The following is a 21,583-nucleotide window of genomic DNA, read 5'->3' as shown; positions in this document are numbered from 1 at the left end:
CAGCGATGCTTTGTCTGTGCTGTTGTTTCTGATTCTTCACACTTTTCTGCTAAAAAAGTGGAACTTTTTGCACTCACCCCTGCGTGCATTTAAGTGCATTTTATTCTGTTAACATTTATACTGATACTCCTATTAATAACGCCCCTTTTGTCAAAATCTGTTACAAGCTCTGCAGTTCATAATTCAGATATTGGATTCCAGAAGTTATGGGGGTAATTTATGTCTCACTATCTTACTTTATAATTTAACTACAATGTAATTAAATTGTCTGACTTGTATCTTTCCCACATTCTTTATTATTTACCTTTTTTAACACCAGTTGTATATCGTATCTGGTTCGGTCAGGGGTTTGAGCTTTTCTCCTCTACTATTCTTTCTTTTTGTGTTATTGGAGTTTTTTCCTACAAAGGTATAAACTATTTAGAATATGAATTATGGATATGATTTACAATTTATGTATGTTAGTGTTAAACAGAATGTCCTATTTAGTTTGTGTAACTGTACATATTATGTTGAATTATACCTTTTTTGTTTGGATGCTTTTTATTAACATAATTTAAAAAGAAAAACTGTGCCACTCCCTGCCAAACTGGCTAAAAATAGATAAACGTACACACAATGTCCCTTTACAAAACCATTGAAAGTTTGTTTATGCAGCTGTATTGGTTTTGGAGCAACCTCAGGTCCACCTTCAACAAAACTGTCACATTACAGTGGCACAGGCAGAGGTCGAGGCATTTTAAAAGACATTCAAGCAGCAACATGCTGTTAGGCCTGGAGATAATGTCACACAGAAGGTGCTTCAAAAGACCAGAATGAGGCCAAAATCTTCCAATCCCAGCCTTTTTTATTCAATATCCACCAAGGTACAGGTCAGACAAGGTCCATCCATACCAACCAGCCAAGCAAGAACAAAGGGAAAGTGACCCGGGAGATCCGAGGAAGTTCAGATGAAAAAATCCGATGATCAGGTGCTGCGGGCCAACCAGGATTGTACAAATACACAGAGAGCTGGAGCTGCAGGAGGGGCAGGGCCACAGCCTAAATGGTAAGAGGTCCCAGGTAAATACAGGTGGGAGGGGAGAAAAGAAAAGGATAGGGGAGATGGCAGAGGGTTTCCTTCTGCCTGGAGAAGGCATGGAGGGGAGTGGGGGTGGGGCTCTGCAGGATAGGAGTCAGGAATGAGGGAAGGAGTTAAGAGGATTGGGAATTAAATATCTTAGGATATCAGGTAATAAGGAAGGACTTGCAGGTAAGGGAAGTTGAGCAGCACTCTTAGTTAAGGATGAGATCAGGGCCGTAGTGAGAGATGATGTAAGATCTGAGGAGCAAAATGTTAAGTCTGTGTAGAGATTAGGAACAGTGAAGGGTACTGAAAGAAATGGCAGAAGTTTCAGTCGAGGCTTTGGTGATAATATTCCAAAATTCTCAGGATTCTGCATAGGTCCCAGTGGATTAGAAGATGGCGAATGTAACGCCACTGTTCAGAAAAGGATGTAGGCAAAACGCAGGGAATTCTAGGCCAGTTCATTCAACATCTGTAGTTGTGGAAAATGCTGAAGAAATATCGAGGTATCTGGAGGGAAATGTATCAGCATGGATTGAGGATTGTTTAACCTATAGAAAGCAGAGAGGTGAAGTGCAGGTATGTTTCTCTAGTTGGCAATCGGTGGTGAGCGGGGTGCAGTCTGTTCTGGGTCCACAACTGTTCACATGAACTATCTGGAAGAAGCGACACTAAGTTTGCTGAAGACACTAAATTGAGTGGAGAAGCAAATCAAGGAGAGGATACGGAGCGTCTGCAGAGAGAGTAAAATGAGGGGGCAAGGGTCCGGCAGACATTATCTCCAGCAGACAATGTTACCAAATATGAGGTTCTCCTCTTTGGAAGGAAGAACGGAAGATCAGTATTATTTACTGGTAAATGGTAAGTGATTGCAATATGCTGACGTGTAGAAGGGCTTAGGAGAGCTTGTGCATGAATCGCAAAAGGCTGATTTGCAGGTGCAGCAGGATATCCTGAAGGCAAATGGGTTGTTGGCTTTCATTGCTTGAGGGATTGAATTTACAAACAGGGAGGTTCTGTTGCAACTCTACAGGGTAATGGTGAGACAGCATCTGGAGTACTGAGTCCAGTTCTGGTCTCCTTCCTTCAGGAAGGATATCCTGGCTTTGAGGCAGTGCAGAGGAGTTTCACCGCATTGATTCCAGGGGTGAAGAGGTTGGCCAATGAGGAGAGAGTGAATTGTTTGCTTGTATTTGCTGGAATGTAGAAGAATGAGAGGGGATCTCACAGAAACATAAAATTATGAAAGACAGTGATAAGAATGAGATCCGCAAGTTGTTTCCATTGGTGGGGAGTCCAGAACTAGGGGACATTGCCTCAAGATTCAGGTTAGTAGATTTAGGACAGAGATGAGGAGGAACTGCTTTTCCCAGGGGGTGGAGAACCTGTTGAATTCACTGCCCATTGAAGCAGTGGAGGTGACCCCAGTAAATATATTTAAGACAAGGTTAGATAGATTTCTGCATAGTAAGGGAATTGAGATATGTGGGGAAAAGGCAGGAAGGTGGAGATGAGCCTATTATCAGGTCAGCAATGATCACATTGGTTGGCACAGCAGGCTTGATGGGCCAGATGGCCTAATCCTGCTCGTATTTCTTGTGTTAACGGAAATTGGAAATCAATGTTCATGCCATTGTTTGGAGACTCCGGAGATGGAATACAAGGTGTTGCCCCTCCAGTTTGCAGGTGGCATCAACGATTGGGGACCAGATTGTTTTCCCAATGGGAATTTCTTTGGAGTTCCAGCTCTTTGTGTGTTTGTATAATCCCAGTTGGCCTGCTGTATTTTTTAAAATCTAAACTGGATTCAATCTCTTGGGTCACTTCCCCTTTGTACATGCTGGGCTGGCTGGTAAAATTTTTCTAAAAGAATTAACAACTTGATTTAAAGCCAAGAGACCTCAACACTGTAATGATAGAAAATTCCAAAAATCTATGGAAACCTTTCTATGAAATGCACAGTTTGTAATTGAGCCTAAGGACTGGCCAGACACTTGCATCCTTGAAAAAGATAAGCCACAGCTCTAGTAGCAGAATTGGCAGGAAGCCCAGAATATGTTATTGTAACCTTTTGAACATCACACTGAAAGTAATACTCAAAAGGCTAAAGATTGTCTTTATTATGTGGAACAGTTTACTGGAGGACAGCCAAAGGAGTTAGTCAAAAGCTGCCAATATATAAATCCAGAACAAGGTTTTAAAAGGGCAAAATAATTATTGCAACATCATTATGGCAATAAACATAAAATCGCCAGGGCCCACATAGACAAGATTCTTTCTTGGTGGGCAATAAAATCAGAGGACACAAAGCCTTTACAACAGTGGTTCTCAACTTTTTTCTTTCCATTCACATCCCAATTTAAGTATTAGTAAGGGATTGCTTAAGATGGTTTGTGAGTGGAAAGAAAAATTTTGATAATCACTGCTTTACAGGCATAGGAGTGTGGGAATGACAACGGCTCTGTATACGCTAATCTTTGTGAGGTTTATCAGTTGGTTGTTTTTCCAGACTCTTTTGTGTAGTCTTCCAAAGGCGCTATTTGCCTTGGCGAGCCTGTTGTCTATCTCGTTGTCAATCCTTGCATCCGATGAAATGGTGCAGCCGAGATAGGTAAACTGGTTGACCGTTTTGAGTTTTGTGTGCCCGATGGAGATGTGGGGGAGCTGGCTGATGGAGGACCTCAGTTTTCTTCAGGCTGACATCCAGGCCAAACATTTTGGCAGTTTCCGCAAAATAGGACGTCAAGCGCTGAAGAGCTGGCTCTGAATGGGCAACTAAAGCGGCATCGTCTGCAAAGAGTAGTTCATGGACAAGTTGCTCTTGTGTCTTGGTGTGAGCTTGCAGGCGCCTCAGATTGAAGTTTCACCAGCGTTATCTCCACTCCATCCTCAACATTCATTGGAGCGACTTCATCACCAACATCAAAGTACTCGAGATGGCAGAGGCCGACAGCATCGAATCCACGCTGCTGAAGATCCAACTGCGCTGGGTAGGTCACGTCTCCAGAATGGAGGACCATCACCTTCCCAAGATCGTGTTATATGGCGAGCTCTCCACTGGCCACCGAGACAGAGGTGCACCAAAGAAGAGGTACAAGGACTTCCTCAAGAAATCTCTTGGTGCCTGCCACATTGATCACAGTTCGGCGGGCAGCAACCTCCTTTGAAGAAGACTGCAGAGCCCACCTCACTGACAAAAGACAAAGGAGGAAAAACCCAACACCCAACCCCAACCAACCAATTTTCCCTTGCAACCACTGCAATCATGTCTGCCTGTCCCGCATCAGACTTGTCAGCCACAAACAAACCTGCAGCTGACGTGGACAATACCCCTCCATAAATCTTTGTCCGCGAAGCCAAGCCAAAGAAAGAAAGAACAGGCATACACACTTTCTGAGAGTATATTGTAACGCATTGGGAAGTAGTGGACATTTGCAAGAGTTCAATTTGCTTGCTAATTTGTCAATTATTATAAACAAGTTGACTTATAAGCTGAAGGATTTATGAAGAATGAAAGTTCCAGAGTTTAAGATGCTTCCCGGAAGGGGCACCACTTTTGAGGATTTTGTACAATTCTTGAAATAGCATGTATATGTTTACACCATACCAGTATTTGGAAATATTAAGGATACTTCACTAGTTCCTAAAAATGTAAAGAAGTCATTGTCTCAACAGAAACCTTTGTTATTGTGTCAGATAGATATTCTTGGCTCAACAATGAAGACGCTGTTTACATCCAGTACTGCACGGATGGCAGTCTCTACAAGCTGAGGCGCCTGCAAGCTCACACCAAGACACAAGAGCAACCTGTCCGTGAACTATTCTTTGCAGACGATGCCGCTTTAGCTGCCCATTCAGAGCCAGCTCTTCAGCGCTTGACGTCCTGTTTTGCGGAAACTGCCAAAATGTTTGGCCTGGAAGTCAGCCTGAAGAAAACAGGTCCTCCATCAGCCAGCTCCCCACCATGACTACCAGCCTCCATCGGGCATACAAAACTCAAAACGGTCAACCAGTTTACCTATCTCGGCTGCACCATTTCATCAGATGCAAGGATCGACAACGCGATAGACAACAGACTCGCCGAGACAAATAGCGCCTTTGGAAGACTACACAAAAGAGTCTGGAAAAACAACCAACTGAAAAACCTCACAAAGATAAGCATCAGATAGATACAAGCACAGGAAAGAACAAGGAAACCAAGGAGAAGGAAGATCGGACTGTTGAGGAAAGCTGTTTGTATTGCAAAGGTAAGCATGCTTTAGAAAGAAGTTCATGATTAGAGAAAAAAATCGCATGATGAGAAATTAACTTTATTAAAGAAGAATGGAATCTGTTTTGGCTGCTTGTGTAAAGGACATATGATATATGCAGTTGAAAGCATCCCAAGTTACGGCATACTCAACAAAGTAAGGTTGAGAAGGAAGTCAAACAATCTGAATCTAAGATTAACAAGACAGTCAGAGAGGATGCTTCAGCTTCGGTTCAGACAAACAGTTTTACTGGGGCCGGTGACAGAGTCCTATCAATAGTTCCTGTGCAGGTTGAAACTAAAATGGGGAGCTTCATACTGAAGACTTACGCATTTCTTGATACAGGAGGTATTGCATCATTTTGTATTATTGAATGAATGAATAAGGTTAATCTTCATTGAAAAAGATCAGATCTTATTGAAGACAATGAATGATGAAAGAAACATTGAAACTAATATAGTTTCAGGTTTATAGATTACTCGATTGAATAGCAATGAATTTTGAGATCTTCCAAGTGTGTATATACTCAGAAGACTATGCCTGTAAATAATGAGAATATTCCATGTCAGGAGGATATCAACCAGTGGGCTCATCTAAAAGATGTTTGCTTACCTAAGATTGATGCTAATGTTGAGATGCTAATTGGATTACATATACCAAAAGCCTTCAAACTTCTAGAAGTAATGAGTCAAAATGACAGGCCTTATGCTATGAGAACATTGCTGGGATGGACAATTAATGGACTATTACGAGGAAAAATGAATATATGATCAGGAGTTGTTGAACATGAATGTCAACCAAATTTCAGAAATCTCTGCTAATAATTTCTATGATTGTCGTATTTCAGTTATTTCAGAAAAAAAAGCAATAGATCTTTATCAAAAGTTAAAGGAGATCTGTAAAGTCACGGTCTGGGCGGATGCCCTCTGGCGCAAGAAGAGAGAGAATGAGGCAGCCCTCAACCAGATTTCCTGACCAGGAAACAGCCGATTGCAAGCCACCCATAAGCACAAGCCAGAGGAGAGCCATTCCACCTGGTGCTTTTATCACCAGTGCTGGGGAGCACAAGCCCGTAAGTGTCGGCAACCTTGCAGCTTCCAGGGAAATGACCAGGCCAGCCGCCATTGATGGCTGCGACGGCTGGCCACATGAACAGCCTCCTTCATGTCTCCGATAAATCCACTGGCTGGCGTTTCCTGGTGGACACGGACTGAGCTAAGCTCTAGTGACTCGCACCCAATCTCGCGGTCCAACACTGTGGACGGCCAATGGTTACACCATCCAAGACCTATGATACCTGCAGAGCACAGATCCAAATTGGCAAAGAAAAATTCCACTGGAGGTTCGTGTTGGCCTCGGTAGGCACTGCATTGTTGGGGGCCGATTTCCTGAAGGGCAAGAGGCTGGTCAACGCACGTATGTTCCTCTCAGTGCGCTTGGACACTGCAGATGCCTGCAAACCTGAGATCGCCGCCGCCAGGACTGAGTATTTGAGTATACTCCATGAGTTCCCCGCCATCTTGGAGCCATGCTTCAATGCCGCCTTGCCCCAGCACTGGGTGTTTCATCACATCACCCAGTCGGCTGCCACCTGAAAAGCTGCAACGGGCGAAGGAGGAATTTTCAAGGCTGCAAGAGTTGGGGATCGTCCGGCACTTGTACAGTGCCTGGGCATCACCCCTCTACATGGTCCCCAAATCATCTGGGAGCTGGAGACCCTCTAATAGACACAACAACCCCTGACAGGTACCCAGTCTCTCACATCCAAGACTTCTCTGCCAACCTCCACAGCATGCAGGTCTTTTCCAAAGTTGACCTGGAGCCAAGCTATCACTAGATTCCAGTGCACCTTGACGACATGGGAAAGACAGCAATCATCACCCCTTTCGGCCTTTTTGAATTCCTCCGGATCCCTTCGGGTTAAAGAACGTGGACCAGACCTTTCAGTGCCTCGTGGACACAGTGGGTAGGAATTTGGACTTTGTGTTTACCTAGATTATATTCTCATCACCAGCCGCAACTGCAAAGAACAAAAGCCCCATCTCCGCACCCTGTTTGCCCAGCTGGCGGACTACAGCCTCATGGTCAACGTGGCCAAATAACAGTTTGGCAAGCAGTCACTGCAGTTTCTGGGGCACCATCTTGGTGGGTGGGCCGGCGCCGGCACCAGAGAAAGTGGCAAACCATCCACTCTCAAAGGCCTGCAGGAGTTTGTGGGGATGGTGAGCCTTTACCATCGTTTTGTCCTCGGCGCCGCCCGTACCATGCATCCACTGTTCACACTGATCGGTGCAAAGGAAAAGACTTTATCCTGGTTGGAAGAGGCAGACAGGGCTTTTATGGCAACGAAGGAGGCCCTCGCCAGCGCAACGCTACTGGTGCACCCATCCCCGGAGGCACACATGGCGCTCTCGGTGGATGCCTCAGCCACAGCAGTCAGGGGAGTTCTGGAGCAATGGCTTAATGGACAATAGCGCCCACTGGCCTTTTTCAATAAGCAGCTGTACCTGCTGGAGCTCAAGTACAGCACGTTCGATCGGGAACTCCTAGCGCTATACTTGGTCATCCGCCATTTTCGTTACTTCCTGGAGGGCAGACTCTTCACAGACCACAGATCCCTCCCCCAAGCACTCGTGATGGCCAAGGACCCATGGTCAGCCAGGGAACAGTGCCACCTCTCTTGGGTGTCAGAGTTCACCACTGACATCTGGCACAGAGCGGGCAAGGACAATGTGGTAGCGGACGCACTCTTGCACCCAACCATCAACACTCTCCCCCGGTCTTGACTATATGCAGCTAGCCCAGGCCCAGCGGCACGACGCAAAGATATAAGCCCTCCAGACTGCCATCTAGGCCCTTGACCTCAAGGTCATCCAGTTGCCCAACAGCCCGGACACGCTGCTCTGCGACATCTCCACTGGCCCACCGTGTCTGGTAGTCCCACCGCAATGGAGAAGGAGGGTCTTCTGCCTAGTTCATGACCTAGCTCATCCCTCAGTAAAGACGTCCCGAGGTGGTGGAGCGGTTCGTGTGGCACAGGCTCAAGAAGGAGGCGGTGGAGTTGGCTAGAAACTGCACAGTGCCAGGCCTCCAAGGTCCACCAGCACACACAGGCTCCGATCCAACACTTCGTCTCGTCAGCGCAAAGGTTCCAGCACATCCACGTTGTTGTCGTTGGTCCCTTGCCAGTGTCCAGAGAGGTGTGCTACCTCCTTATGATGGTGGACCGAGCTACGAGATGACCCAAGGCCATCCCTATCAGAGGCTTCTGCAGAGACATGTGCTATGAACCTGGTCAGTCAGTGGATCACTCAATTTAGGGTTTATCACCAGCGACAGGGGCGCCCAATTTACCTCTGCACTTTGCCATCTGGCGAGACTCCTGGGGGTTAAACTCAACCACACCACGGCCTACCACCCGCAATCCAATGGTTTGATGCGAGGTTTCATCGGCATCTAAAGTCCGCACTCATGGCTCGACTCACCGGCCCAGACTGGGTAGACGAATTGCCCTGGGTCCTCCTCTGCATCAGGACTGTACCCAAGGAGGACCTGCAAGCCTCGTCAGCGGAACTGGTATCCAGCGCGCCACTCTCCCTGCCTGGCAAGTTCTTTGGCCCAGAATCCGGCACCGCACCCGAACACGTGAACTTGCTGGCAGATCTCCGCAGAAAACTTGCCTCCCTGGCTCCTCCACCCCATCACACCACGGCACCCGGCCATCCCACCACCCCAAGGAACTGGACTTGGCACAGTTTTTGTTCATCTGGAGAGGACCGCAAACGGCACCGTTGCAGTGCCCATACGATGGTAAGGTCCTCCTGCGATCCAGTGGAACTTTCATGTTAGACATGGCGGGGGGGGTGGGGGAGGAACTTTTCACAGTGGACCGCTTGAAGGTGGCACATTTGGATTTTTCGTAGCCTGTACGGACGGCCGTGACTAAACGCCCAAGCAGCGGGATGCGTAGCCGGTTTGTGTGGCAGCGCACTCTCTCATGGCGAACCAGCCCCACGTGTAACACCACGTGGTGGGGCAGCCATGGGAAGATGGCAGCCATGGGAAGATGGCGCCGTTGGGTTCTTCCTGACAAGCCTCCTGCGCAGCACGTGCCTCAGGCAGTGTTTATGATATCACCACACACGTCGTGACTGAGCCAATGCTGCTCTTAAAGGGATGTGTGCTAGATTCAAATAAAACAGTTGTTAATGACCCTCAATGTGAACTCCTTTCTTCAGCTGTGCCAAGCACCACATTAAGTTCAGTGTACGATCCTTTGGGAATATTGGCACCGCTAGTATTAATAGCCAAGAAAATTCTGGCAAGAATTGTGCAGAAGAAAATTTGGATGGGATGAAACAGTACCAGAATCCATCACACAAGATTGGATAAATTAGATTGAGAGTTTTTAAATTTAGAAAATTTTGGAGCCAAATCATGGGTGTCCTTTCCACAATTTCTTTTGTGATCTCAAGAAGAGTGGCCTCAAAATCCGCAAGAGTTAAAAGAAATTTCATTGAAGGATCATAGAATCCAAAACACTAATGTAAATGCTATTCAAATATCTAATGATGGTGATGCAATTGCTCAATTAAGTTGCTATCATTCTTCATGGCTTCATTTGAAAAAGGCAGTAGCATGGATATTTACAATGTAAAAGCATAGTTTTTAAACCCATCAAGAAAGAGAATCTGAAGACTTGAGAGAGCTGTTACTTAACAGTTGATGAGTTGGTGAATGCTGAATTGGAGATGATTAGTTTCTGTCAGAAAAATGTGTTTGATATCGAGATAACAAAATTGAAGAAGAATCTGAATGTTACTAAAACAAGTTGCATTTACAAGCTAAATCGTATTCTTGTAAATGATGTATTGAGATTAGGAGGAAAATTGGAAAAAGAACTAAAGGAAGAAAAAGTGAAACATCGAATTATGGAATTTCATATTTCTGATTTGATCGCATGACATATACATGAGAAAACAGGTCAGTTTCAAAAAGAAGATATTTATGCAAGATGCAGATGGAAATAAGATGGATTAAATAATATCTTTTCTTATTACAAGAACAAGAAAAATGGTCTAAAGCTACACAATTTTGTATGTAGAGATATTGTAATTATCATGGACGATTCTTCACCAAGACATTCTTGGTTGCTGGAGAAAGTTGTATATACAGTTCTAGACAAGAAAGGATTTGTTTGGCAAGTGCAGATTAAAACCAAGACTGGTTATTTAAATAGACCTATTACTAAAATCTCTCTTTTGCAGGATGCTGAAAGTTTAGATTTCTAATCTTACACTTGTATTATTTTGTGCATCTGTAATAGTAATTATATATTAGCCATTGATGTCTATTATAATAATTAGGGGCCGGAATGTAAAAGTTAAAAACTCTTAATTTTATGCGTGTCTCTAAGAGAACTATTGTTTGTAATGTTACCATAGTGACTATGATGTAATATGTTGTAATATCTGCCCAGGCTAAGTGCTTGCCTCTTCATTCTAAAGATGTGAAGGAAGCATGAGCATGAGAAATTTTTCTTTGAATTTTTGTGTCTATTTAAAATTTTGTATCTTTATATACCTTTGGTATATCTCTATATCATACAGTAAATGCTTTGTTATTCATCATTTTTAAAGTTTTAATGCGAAGCTCTGCAAAATGTTTACCTGTTTTATCAATGAATTAAAGCTACAAAGTGTCAGCCACAATTTGATTTGTTGGATTAAAGAGATCAAAATTGGGATATGGCAGCTCATGCTTTGGAAGATGGTACTCGGAAATTAGGATATATTAGAATAAGGAAAGTGTCATCTATACTGCACTCTCTGCTTTGACTCTCTCCTGAGGCACCCTAAGGTTGTGGCAGTCAGTACCAGTCTGTGAGAGACACTGAAACGATATTACTTTTAACCTTTTACCTCTTCCCTAGATTCTGAATTCCAACAAGCTTCTAAAGTTTCAATATTCAAAGGGTTTTATACATTATTATTTCATTCCTTCCTTTTATCATTTCACGATAACTACTAAAAGGACTGTGGACGATACTTGGATAGTATAGAAACAGTAAATCTACAAGCAGAGATAGGAGCATAAACTTTTTTTCTCCAACTACTGAATCCATCTAGTAGCAAATCATTGTACAAAGGGATAGGTGTGATGCTCAGGTATTTTGTATCAATTTCTCGTGAGTCTCTTTTTACATGTAATTCACCCATTTAGACATGTTTTCAGGGCTGTTCATACAGTAGCCTTGGTCTCCCCACGACCAGCCAGAATAATCAGGGTCCATTTGGTTCTGTATGAATGGCGACTGTCTCTACTGCATCACCTTCCCAGCTGTTTGGAGCCTCTTAACTGTTTCATTAGCCAGTCGCCCCAGCTTCTGAGTCGACAACCCAGTTCTTTGGATGCCTTTCTCGTACCGTCAAATCATGAAGATCTGCTCCATCTTAGTGATACCTCTCTGTCCTGAACCTGGTTACAAAATGGCCAATCAGGGTATTGGTGTATCTTCTGTACATGTGTCGAGGGAACCACATATCCCAATTAACAGGATCCCATCCAATTAGTAGTCAGCCACAGATTTGCCTTCTGTCAAACAAAATGTCTAATTGTATACAGAAAGAGTTTTACAGCAATTTTCTCCCTGCTTTGGTATGGATATATAACTGGAGGTCCCATTTAATAAAAGATGTCACGTTGTATCCTGCTGCCCTCCACGTGTTTATATCCTTATCTTCACTTGTCTGTGATCAGTTCTGTCTCAAAATCCATTCTCTCACTTCCTGTCTGGGGTAGGGCCTGGGTCTAGAGGGGATCCCTCCTGTTGATTTGGTTAGAATATGGGAATAGATTCAAAAGCTATAAACATCCTATCAACATATAAGTAAAACACATTTACAAAGGTATTATGCTTCTGTTTAAAATTCCTCTTTTCAGTCATGATGCCAGTATTCAGTTCAACTTGGTTCTGGTCTTCTGCTGGCGCTGGACCTTTTTATCCCCAACTGCTGCTGAGATATCAAAGAGCGCGACTTCACCACAGTCTCTCCACACGAATCAAAACCCAACCATCAAACCTGCAGCTGTCATCTGGCGCAGCCAGAAGACAAGTCTCAGACATCTCCTGTTACCCCTCCTACAGGACCCCACCAAATCTCTTCAAACTACCGTGTCACACACAGTCAGGGAACTCATCACTTCCAGTCACCTCCCTCGCATAGCCTCCATCCTCATTGTTTCCCAACCCTGTACCAAGATCCACAAACCCAATGGTCCCCGTGCTCCTGCCTTACTGAATTGGTCTCTGTTGACCTCGACTCCATTTTGTCCCCACTGGTCCAGTCCCTCCCCACCTACATCCATGGCTCTTCACACGTACTCCATCACTTTAACAACTTCCAGTTCCCTGAACTCAACTGCCTCATCTTTACCACGGATATCCATCCCCCATATCCAGGGATTCAAAGCCCATCGTTTCTTTTCTGACAACAGACGGTAACAGTCCCCCCTCCACTGTTACCCTTCTCTGGCTGGCAGAACTTGTCCTCACCCTTAATAACTTCTCCTTTGACTCATCCCTCATTTCTAGGTCAAAGTGCAAGCCATGGGTACCCGTGTGATCCCGGGCAATATCTGGCCTTTTGTTGCCTCATGCACCCATTATGAGTTCGTCGACTTTATCCGCTTTAATGCCTCAAATTCATTTGACCCATCTGGATCTCGGTCTCCTTCTCAGGAGACAAACACTTGGCAGGATCTTCTACAAATCCACCTAGTCTCACGCCTACCTTGACTATTCCTCATGACACCCTGTCCCCTAAAAACATTCCATAACTCTCTCTCAATTCCTCGGTCACTGTTGCGTTTGCTCCAGTGCTTGATCTTCTCTCCCAGTGCTTGGTCTTCTATGCCAGACTTCGGAGATGTCTTCCTTCTTCAAACATCATGCCTTCCCCAGCAACATGGTCCTCACCAGCAATCCTCCATTGCCCGCACATCTACACTGGCTCCCTCCCCCTCCCAAAATGTGTAACAAGAACAGGATTCCCACCAGCCTCCACATCCAACAAATGATCCTCCACCATTTCTGCCACCACCAGGCACACCTTGCCTGCTCCTCCCCCATCTCCCCCCCCCCCCCCCCCCCACCTTCAGCAGAGACGACTCCCTTGTCCACTCATCCCTTCCCACCCACCGCACCCTTGGCATCTATAACTGCAGGAGGAGCTCCACTTGCAGCCACACCTTTTCCCTCACCACCTTTTGGGGCCCCAAACAGTCCTTCCAACTGAAGCAGCATTTCACTTGTGAATCTGCAGGGATTACCTACTGCTCCTGTTGTGGCCACCACTACATCAGAGGGACAGGTTCTTTTGAGAACCTTGGCTCTGTCCTTCATGTGGCCCTCGCAGTGACCACCCATTCCATTTCATTCTCACCCTATCTCTCCATGGTCTCATGTATTACCAGACTGAGACGACTCTCAAATTGGAGGAACAACACCTCGTGTTGTGTCCAGACACCCTCCAGCTGGTTGGCGTTAACATCGACCTCTCCTGCTTTTGTCAGCCACCCACCCCATGTCTCCTTCACTCGAGCTCTGCCCCACTCTACCATGTTCCCACTGTCTCTTGGGTCAGTTCTGAATTCATTGAGCCAACCAATTCCCCCACCAATTCTCCCCTTCTCTCTCTTCTATCTTTCCATTAATTCCTTTTGTCTGTTGCCCTGTCCTCTTCCCCCTGCCCTTCTTTCCTTTCTCCCCAGTCTTTTAATCCAAACACTGCCTGGTTTTTACACAGGGCTCAGGCCCGTAATGTCTTTACCTCCTGTGGACACTGCAAGATCAGCTGAGTTTCTACTTTGCAAAAGAGGCGTGTCCCCCCCTTCCCCTCAAGGTGCCCAGCCCGCAGGTGGGAGGAAGCGTGATTGATGGTTTCATTGCTGAATATGACAGGGAGAATGGGACACGTGGAGGTGATTGGGCTGGAGGTGGGTGTGAGAGAGGGACAGGTTTCCAAAGTTGGTGATGTATCTTTGCTCTATAAAGTACAGTTGGACCTGCTGAGTATCCAAGCCTGGTGTTTTTATTTCAGGGAGCATTTTCCAAGCTTGGAAAAGCTCATACATTTCCCAACAGGAAAGGACATCACAAGAAATGTCACCCACCGGCCAATCAGTGCCACCTGTCGGTGTTAGCCTCGACGTTTGAGGGGATTGACAGATACAGCGTCCAACAGTGTGTGGGCTGATGTCAATCAGAAACAGCAAGAACTACAACCGCTGGAACCTGAAGGAAACGCAGAGAAGCAAATACACGGACGTGCTGGAGAAACTCGCGCAGCATCCATAGGGAGTGAAGGGAACCAACGTTCCGGAACATTCTCTCTCTTTCCCTCCTCCTTGTAGAACATTACAGCACAATTCAGGCCCTTTGGTCCTCAATGTTGTGCAGACCCACATATTCCTCCCAAAAGAATACTTAGCACTTCCTACCTTGTAACCCTCTATTTTCCGTATGTCTATCTAAGAGTTTCTTCAGTGCCCCGAATGTTTCAGCCTCTGGCACCATCCCTGACAAGGCATTCCCTCATGTCTTCTCTCAACTTCCCTCCCTTCACTGTTGTCTCCTCCCGCCCTGGGATAAAGGTGCTGGCTGCCTCTTCGAATCTTGTAAACCTCGGTTACGTCTCCTCTGGTTGTTAAATGAGTCACATTCATGTTGCATCATTTGACCTCCTCCCGGATCTAAACCAACCGGAATCAGAGTATTTTGGAGAACTTGGCAAGATCCAGGCGGAATGTTTGAATGAAAAGAGAAACCAGTGACTGGGATAGTTTTGGGCGACTAGAAATGTGTCAGCAGATGTGGGGTTTCCCTGGTGCAGAGATGGAGTCGCATCATTCTCCCACCCACTTGCCAGGGGATGAGGGAACATTGCAATCCTGGCAACTGGTGCATGGGTGAAACGCCCGAGGACTTCTCAGGGGACTCCAGTCCACAGGTTTCTCAGCATCCATAAGAGGTAAAGGTATATAACGAATGTTTCACGCTTGAGCCTTTCGTCCAGATACAGGTCCCTGGATTAACAGGCTGGGAAGAAGGGAAGAAAAGGCAGGGGGAAGAGTACAGACCCTCAGACAAATGGTGATCATTGGCTATAGATGGCAGGACAGGAGAGGGAAATGGGGAGAATTGATTGGGGGATGGGATTTTTAGCTCTGACACCATGTGTGGTGTCTACTTGTCTACTGATCCTCAACACAGATCAGGACATGTCCACGGTTTGTCATTTTGCTGTCTATGGCTCCAGGGTGTGTCGTCCAAGAACACTTGCTGCAGAGAATGCCTTGATCCCTCTCACTCCACCATCTTCTCTTCACAGGGTGAAGAAAGCGGTGCGTTTGCAGGCAGGAAGCATCAGAAAACGCCACATTCTGGTTTGACTCTTCAATTGGATTCCTCCGCTCCATAGTATTTCCCAGCTTTATCATTGCATACGGAGCACGGTAATCATTACACAGATGCCCCACACCTGTTGAGTACTTGTACCGGACTCCAGACGATTGGCCAACATGGAGGGTCAGGTGACCAGTGATACGGCAGATAAAACACTCCAGAGTGAGGCGTGCGGTGAGGAGAAACTTCCATTGGACTTGCTGGAAACACATCACTGCGCTCACCCTGGGGAGAGACTGTTCAGCTGTTCTGAGTGTGGGGAGAGATTCACCTGCTCTGACGCCATCCTGCAACACCAGTGTGTCCCCACTATGGGGAGCCCATTCCCCTGCTCTGACTGTGGGAAGAGTTTTCAAACCTCCAAGGAGCTGGAGGAGCACGGGTGTGTTCCCTCTAGGGAGAGTCCGTTCACCTGCCGCGTGTGCGTGAAGGGGTTCACCCAGTCCTCTAGCCCCCTTCATCACCAAATCATTCACTCTGGGGAGAGATCCTTTAAATGCTGTGTGTGTGGGAAAGGGTTTTCTAAGCCCTCCAAACTGGAAATACACCAGAGGGTTCACACCGGAGAGAAACCATTCGACTGCTCTCTATGTGGAAAGGGGTTCTCTCAGCTCTCAGGCCTGCAGGCACACCAGCGGTCTCATACTGGGGAGAAACCGTTCACCTGCTCCCTGTGTGGGAAGGGATTCTCTCAGCCCTCCAATCTGCAAATACACCAGCGGGTTCACACCGGGGAGAAACCATTCATCTGCTCCCTGTGTGGGAAGGGGTTCTCTCACTCCTCCAGCCTACAAATACACCAGCGGGTTCACACAGGGGAGAGACCATTCATCTGCTCCCTTTGTGGGAAGGGGTTCTCTCAGCCTTCGAACCTGCAGTCACACCAGAGAATTCACACTGGGGAGAAACCGTTCACCTGCTCCTTGTGTGGGAAGGGATTCTCTCACTCCTCCAGCCTCCACATACACCAGCGGATTCACACCGGGGAGAAGCCATTCACCTGCTTCCTGTGTGGGAAGGGGTTCTCTCAGCAATCCAACCTGCAAAAACACCAGAGAGTTCATACTGGGGAGAGACCATTCACCTGCTCCTTGTGCGGGAAGGGATTCTCTCACTCCTCCAGCCTGCAGGCACACCAGAGAGTTCACACTGGGAAGAAACCATTCACCTGCTCCCTGTGTGGGTTCGGATTCACTAGATCCTCTAACCTACTGAGCCACCAGAGAGTTCACACTGGGGAAAAACCATTCAACTGCTCTCAGTGTGGGAAAGGATTCTCTCAGTCCTCTGATCTGCAGAGACACCAGAGAGTTCACACCGGGGAGAAACCATTCACATGCACCCTGTGTGGGAAGGGATTCTCTCAGTCTTCCACCCTGCAGGCACACCAGCGGTTTCACACTGGGGAGAAACCGTTCACCTGTTCCCTGTGTGGGATCAGATTCAGTCGATCCTCTAATTTACTGAGTCACCAGAGAGTTCACAGCGGGGAGAAACCATTCACCTGCTCCTTCTGTGGGAAGGGGTTCTCTCGGCCTTCTGACCTGCAGACACACCAGAGAGTTCACACCGGGGAAAAACCATTCACCTGCTCCCTGTGTGGGAAGGGATTCTCTGATCCCTCAGGCCTTCGAACCCACCAGCGAGCTCACACTGGGAAGAAACCGTTCACCTGCTCTCTATGCGGAATGGGATTCTCTCACTCCTCCAACCTGCAAATGCACCAGTGGCTTCATACCGGGGAGAGACCGTTCACCTGCTCCTTGTGTAGGAAGGGGTTCTCCCAGCCCTCCAACCTGCGGGCACACGAGAGAGTTCATACTGGGGAGAGACCATTCATCTGCTCCCTGTGTGGGATCGGATTCACTAGATCCTCCAACCTGCAGGCACACCAGAGAGTTCATACTGGGGAGAGACCATTCACCTGCTCCTTGTGTGGGATCAGATTCACTAGATCCTCCAACCTTCAGGCACACCAGCGGGTTCACAAAGGGGAGAAATTGTTCACCTGCTCCCTGTGTGGGAAGGGGTACTCTCAGTTTTCCAGCCTGAGTTCACACCAGAAGGTTCACATGGGGTAGAAACCGTTCCCTTCCTCCCTGCGTGATAAAGGATTCCCTCAGCCTCCAGCCTGAGTTTACACCAGTGGGGATTCTCACTGTCCAATTGACAGGACACCAGAAAATCTAGAAAAGGGAGACTTTGTTCACCTGTTCCCTGTATGGCGAGGTGCTCTCTCAGCTATCCAGTCTGTGGGGATATCACGGGCAGGGGAGGGAATGTTCAGGATAGACAGCCAACATTTTCTCCCTCTGGTTTAAGCATCGTACGTTAATGGGTGCATGTTTAAGGTGAAGATGGAAGTGGGAAGGTTATGGGAGATGATCAGGGTAAATATTTTACCCAGAGAGTGGCGAGTACCAGGAACGGGCTACAAGGTGGAGTTGACCCTTGACAGACCCATGGATACGGAGGATGGTGGATCACGTGTGGGCTGGAGTTTAGTTTAACTTGGGCATCTTGTTTAGTACAGACACGTTGGGTGAAGGGTCATTGTTTCAGAGGCCACAGTTTGTAGGATTGTTATGTTGATGGGGGTTTTCTTTGTAGCCTGAGCTCTCCGTCTCCCCACTATTATTGGGCTTCTGCCCTCTCTCCCTGCAGGGTTCAGGGTTTCTGCAATCTGTTGCCTTCCATGGATGCTGCCTGACCTGCTGAGTTGCTCCAGCATTTTGTGCGTGGCTGCTGAGGTGATCAGTGGCTTTCGTGACGCGATCATAAACCAGCTAGGAGACGTCAGTGTTGTTAACTGCTGGTCAAGGCTTCACTGTGCAAGTTCTCTGGTGTTTGTAGTTGCTTCAGTTTGAAGGTGGACACTGCAACCTCTGGATTTTGCACAGATGCTGGGACTTAATGCAGGAGTCGTGCTGCAGAAACTCAGAAGGCCACGCAGCGTTCACAACAAGTTATAGGGCATTGAGATTTCATCCCCGAGCCCATCCCCAGGGGTGCTGAAAATGAGAGAGAAGCCGGAATAGAAAAGTGAGGGGAAATTCAGGAGCAGAGTCTTTCAGATGGATACTGGGGTGGTGGGGAGAAGCTGAGAAGTGATGGGGAGAGGGCTCAGAAGGGCAGCTCTCTGATAGGAGAAGGAAGTGAAGTGGGTGGGGAGCTGAAAGAGAGGAAACGGGGATGGGGAGGAACAGAAACTGGAGGTTGATATTCATGCTCTCTCGGTAGAGAGTTCCTGGATGGAATAGATAGTGCAATGCAAATTGGTGCTGGAGAAACTCGGCAGGACACCCAACAAACATCGGAAGTGAAAGGCAGTCGACGTTGGGACTTGGGCCCTTCATCAGGAAGGAGGAGAAACAGGCAGCCGTTCGAATGGAAAGGAGGGAGGGGCAGGGGGAGCAGCACAGGGTCACTGGTCGTAGGTAGATACAGATGGGAGGTGAGAAGAGAGAGAAGCTGAGAAATGACAGGAAGAGGGTTTCTCTCTGACAAGAGAAGACAGGGACGTTTGTTCACCGTGTTCGCAATGCTCTGGGCATTGAGATAAAGTGCCCTCACACTCGGTGACTTTCAGTCATATTCCAACGTGATCTTTTTTGTCTACTGCATGGATTTTTTCTGTCCTCCACTTTGACTTTTCCCCCTTTCTACCTTTTGCTTCCGTCTCTATCTTATTTCAGTCATCCTGCAGATAAGGCCACACCCCTGCCATAGTCGTCTAACCCTCCCCAACAGCACTGGCAAACAATCCCCTCCCAGGACATTGATCCCAGTCCTGCCCAGGTGTCGACCATCTGGATAGGCTGATGGAACAGACGAACACATGGGGGATGAGGCATGGAAGTAAATGCAGAGAGAGGCCATCTGAAGAGCCCTGGCAATGGTTTGGTGGAATGTATCCGCGGTCACTTCTCTGATCAGCACGTTACAGAAGGACAAGGGAGACCCAAGAGGGAGTGGAAGAAAATGAAGATTGTGAGCATTATGAAGAACAGATCACAGCAGCAAAGGAGTCAGGATAAATGTTCTGAGGGCTGTGGTTTTACACTGGGAGTCAGTTTTTGGAACACTGTCCCGAAACGTTGTGGGCCTTTCTGTTAGTGCAGCCCTCGTACAGAGCCAATGAACCGAAATGAATCTGGCACTGTCTGAAAGGGCCTTTCCCCGGGTCCTCTGGATTCCTCTCCCTCTCCAAAACGGACCGGTTCATTTTGATGTAATTGGGCAGCATGTGTTGAACTGGCTGGAATCAGCACGTAGGAATTTTGGTGTCTTCTGTGTCTGATAATAAACTCTAATCGTCATCATGCAAGGTGTGTGTGTGGAATGGGTGTGGGAATGGAGCCTGGTTGTTGGAACAGGTTTTGGACCTGGGAAAGGTCCAGTATTGGGAGGTGGCTGATGTGTCCCATGTATTTGTATGTGGGGATGAGTTGTTGGAGAGGGTCAGGGGCTGCTGGGGCCTTTTTGAAGGGGAGGCTGTTTGTGTTTTTATGGGCTGGGGGACAGTGACTGAATGTGGCTGGCTGTATGAAGGCCTGGAGAAATATTTCTAATTAAATATTTCCCCCATCCTCTCTCCAGAAGTGTGAACACACACACCACTAGACCCAAGGACAGTTCATTTGGTGCGAACGGTATTGTGTTTGGGGAGCTGCTGCTGCTGTTGTATGGGGTTCACTGAACTCATAACAAAAGGTACCCATTTAAAACAGAGAGGAGGAGAAATTTTTTAAGCCAGAGGGTTGTGGATTTGTGGAATTTGTTGCCATGTGCAGCTGTGGAACCCAGATCATTGGGAGAGTTTAAGGAGGAGATTGACAGGTATCTAATTAGTCATGATATCAAGGGATGTGGGGAAAAGGCTGGATCCTGGAACTAGATGTGAGAACAGTTTTTAGCTCAGGGTGGATTTGCGAAGAAGACTTGATGGGCTGAATGGCCTACTTCAGTTACTTTTTCTTGTGATGGATTTGTTTCTTAAAAAAAGTCCTAAACTGTCCTTAACCCATAACCCTCTATTTTCCTTTCATCCACATGTCTGTCTAAGAGTCTCTTAAATGGCCCAATGTTTCCGCCTCTACCACCATCCCCAGCAAGATATTCCAGACACCCACAATTTACCCCTGATGTTGCCGCTAAACGTTTCTCCCTTCACTTTTATATAATATAGATAGATATATATATATATATATATCTATCTATATATGTATATATAAAACAAAAAAGAGTATAAGTAAGAACTAAGAAGAGGAAGTAAGGAGGGAATTAAGAGAGTGACCTTTGTGATATATGAAGATTAAAATCTTTTCTGGAGGGCTGGGTGGGGAAGAATAACAGTCATTGCAAAATCAGTTGAGGCTTGCGAGCAGATTCGCAAATCCAAATGGAGAGGGGAGATGTGGTTGCCCGACAAGGGACAAAGGGCAACTCAGAAAGGGAGGGACTACTGGGGTTAAAGGAATTTTAGATATGAGAATAGTGGAAATATTTTATGTTTTAGAAATGTTGTCTTATAATGTGTTCAAAAAAAGAAAGCAGAAATAGATAAGAAGGGAAGGTGGTGATGAGGAAACGGAAAGGAAAGATAAACAAAGTATGATATGACTATGTTGAACTATATGACTTTAAATATTAATGGAATACATAACCAAATCAAAAGGAAGAAACTTAAATTTACTGAAAAAAGAAAAAAATTGATATAGCATTCGTACAAGAAACACATCTAACTGAAATGGAACACAAGAAATTAAAGAGAGATGGAATAGGACATGTAACAGCAGCATC

The 21,583-nt window shown here is 46.5% G+C and overlaps 1 protein-coding gene and 1 pseudogene across 1 annotated transcript in view; both read left to right on the top strand.

The window, feature by feature from the left end:
- LOC138761560 (zinc finger protein 721-like) overlaps positions 1 to 20,103 on the top strand; it is a 69,631-nt pseudogene extending 49,528 nt beyond the window's left edge.
- The window catches only part of LOC138761533 (zinc finger protein 229-like), a 78,786-nt gene that overhangs the window by 2,357 nt on the left and 54,846 nt on the right, over positions 1 to 21,583 (top strand). The gene's annotated exons all lie outside the window — the stretch shown is intronic.

The sequence above is a fragment of the Narcine bancroftii genome, chromosome 4, assembly GCF_036971445.1.
Source record: "Narcine bancroftii isolate sNarBan1 chromosome 4, sNarBan1.hap1, whole genome shotgun sequence".
NCBI lineage: Eukaryota > Metazoa > Chordata > Chondrichthyes > Torpediniformes > Narcinidae > Narcine > Narcine bancroftii.
This window is presented reverse-complemented; position numbering and strand designations above follow the sequence as displayed.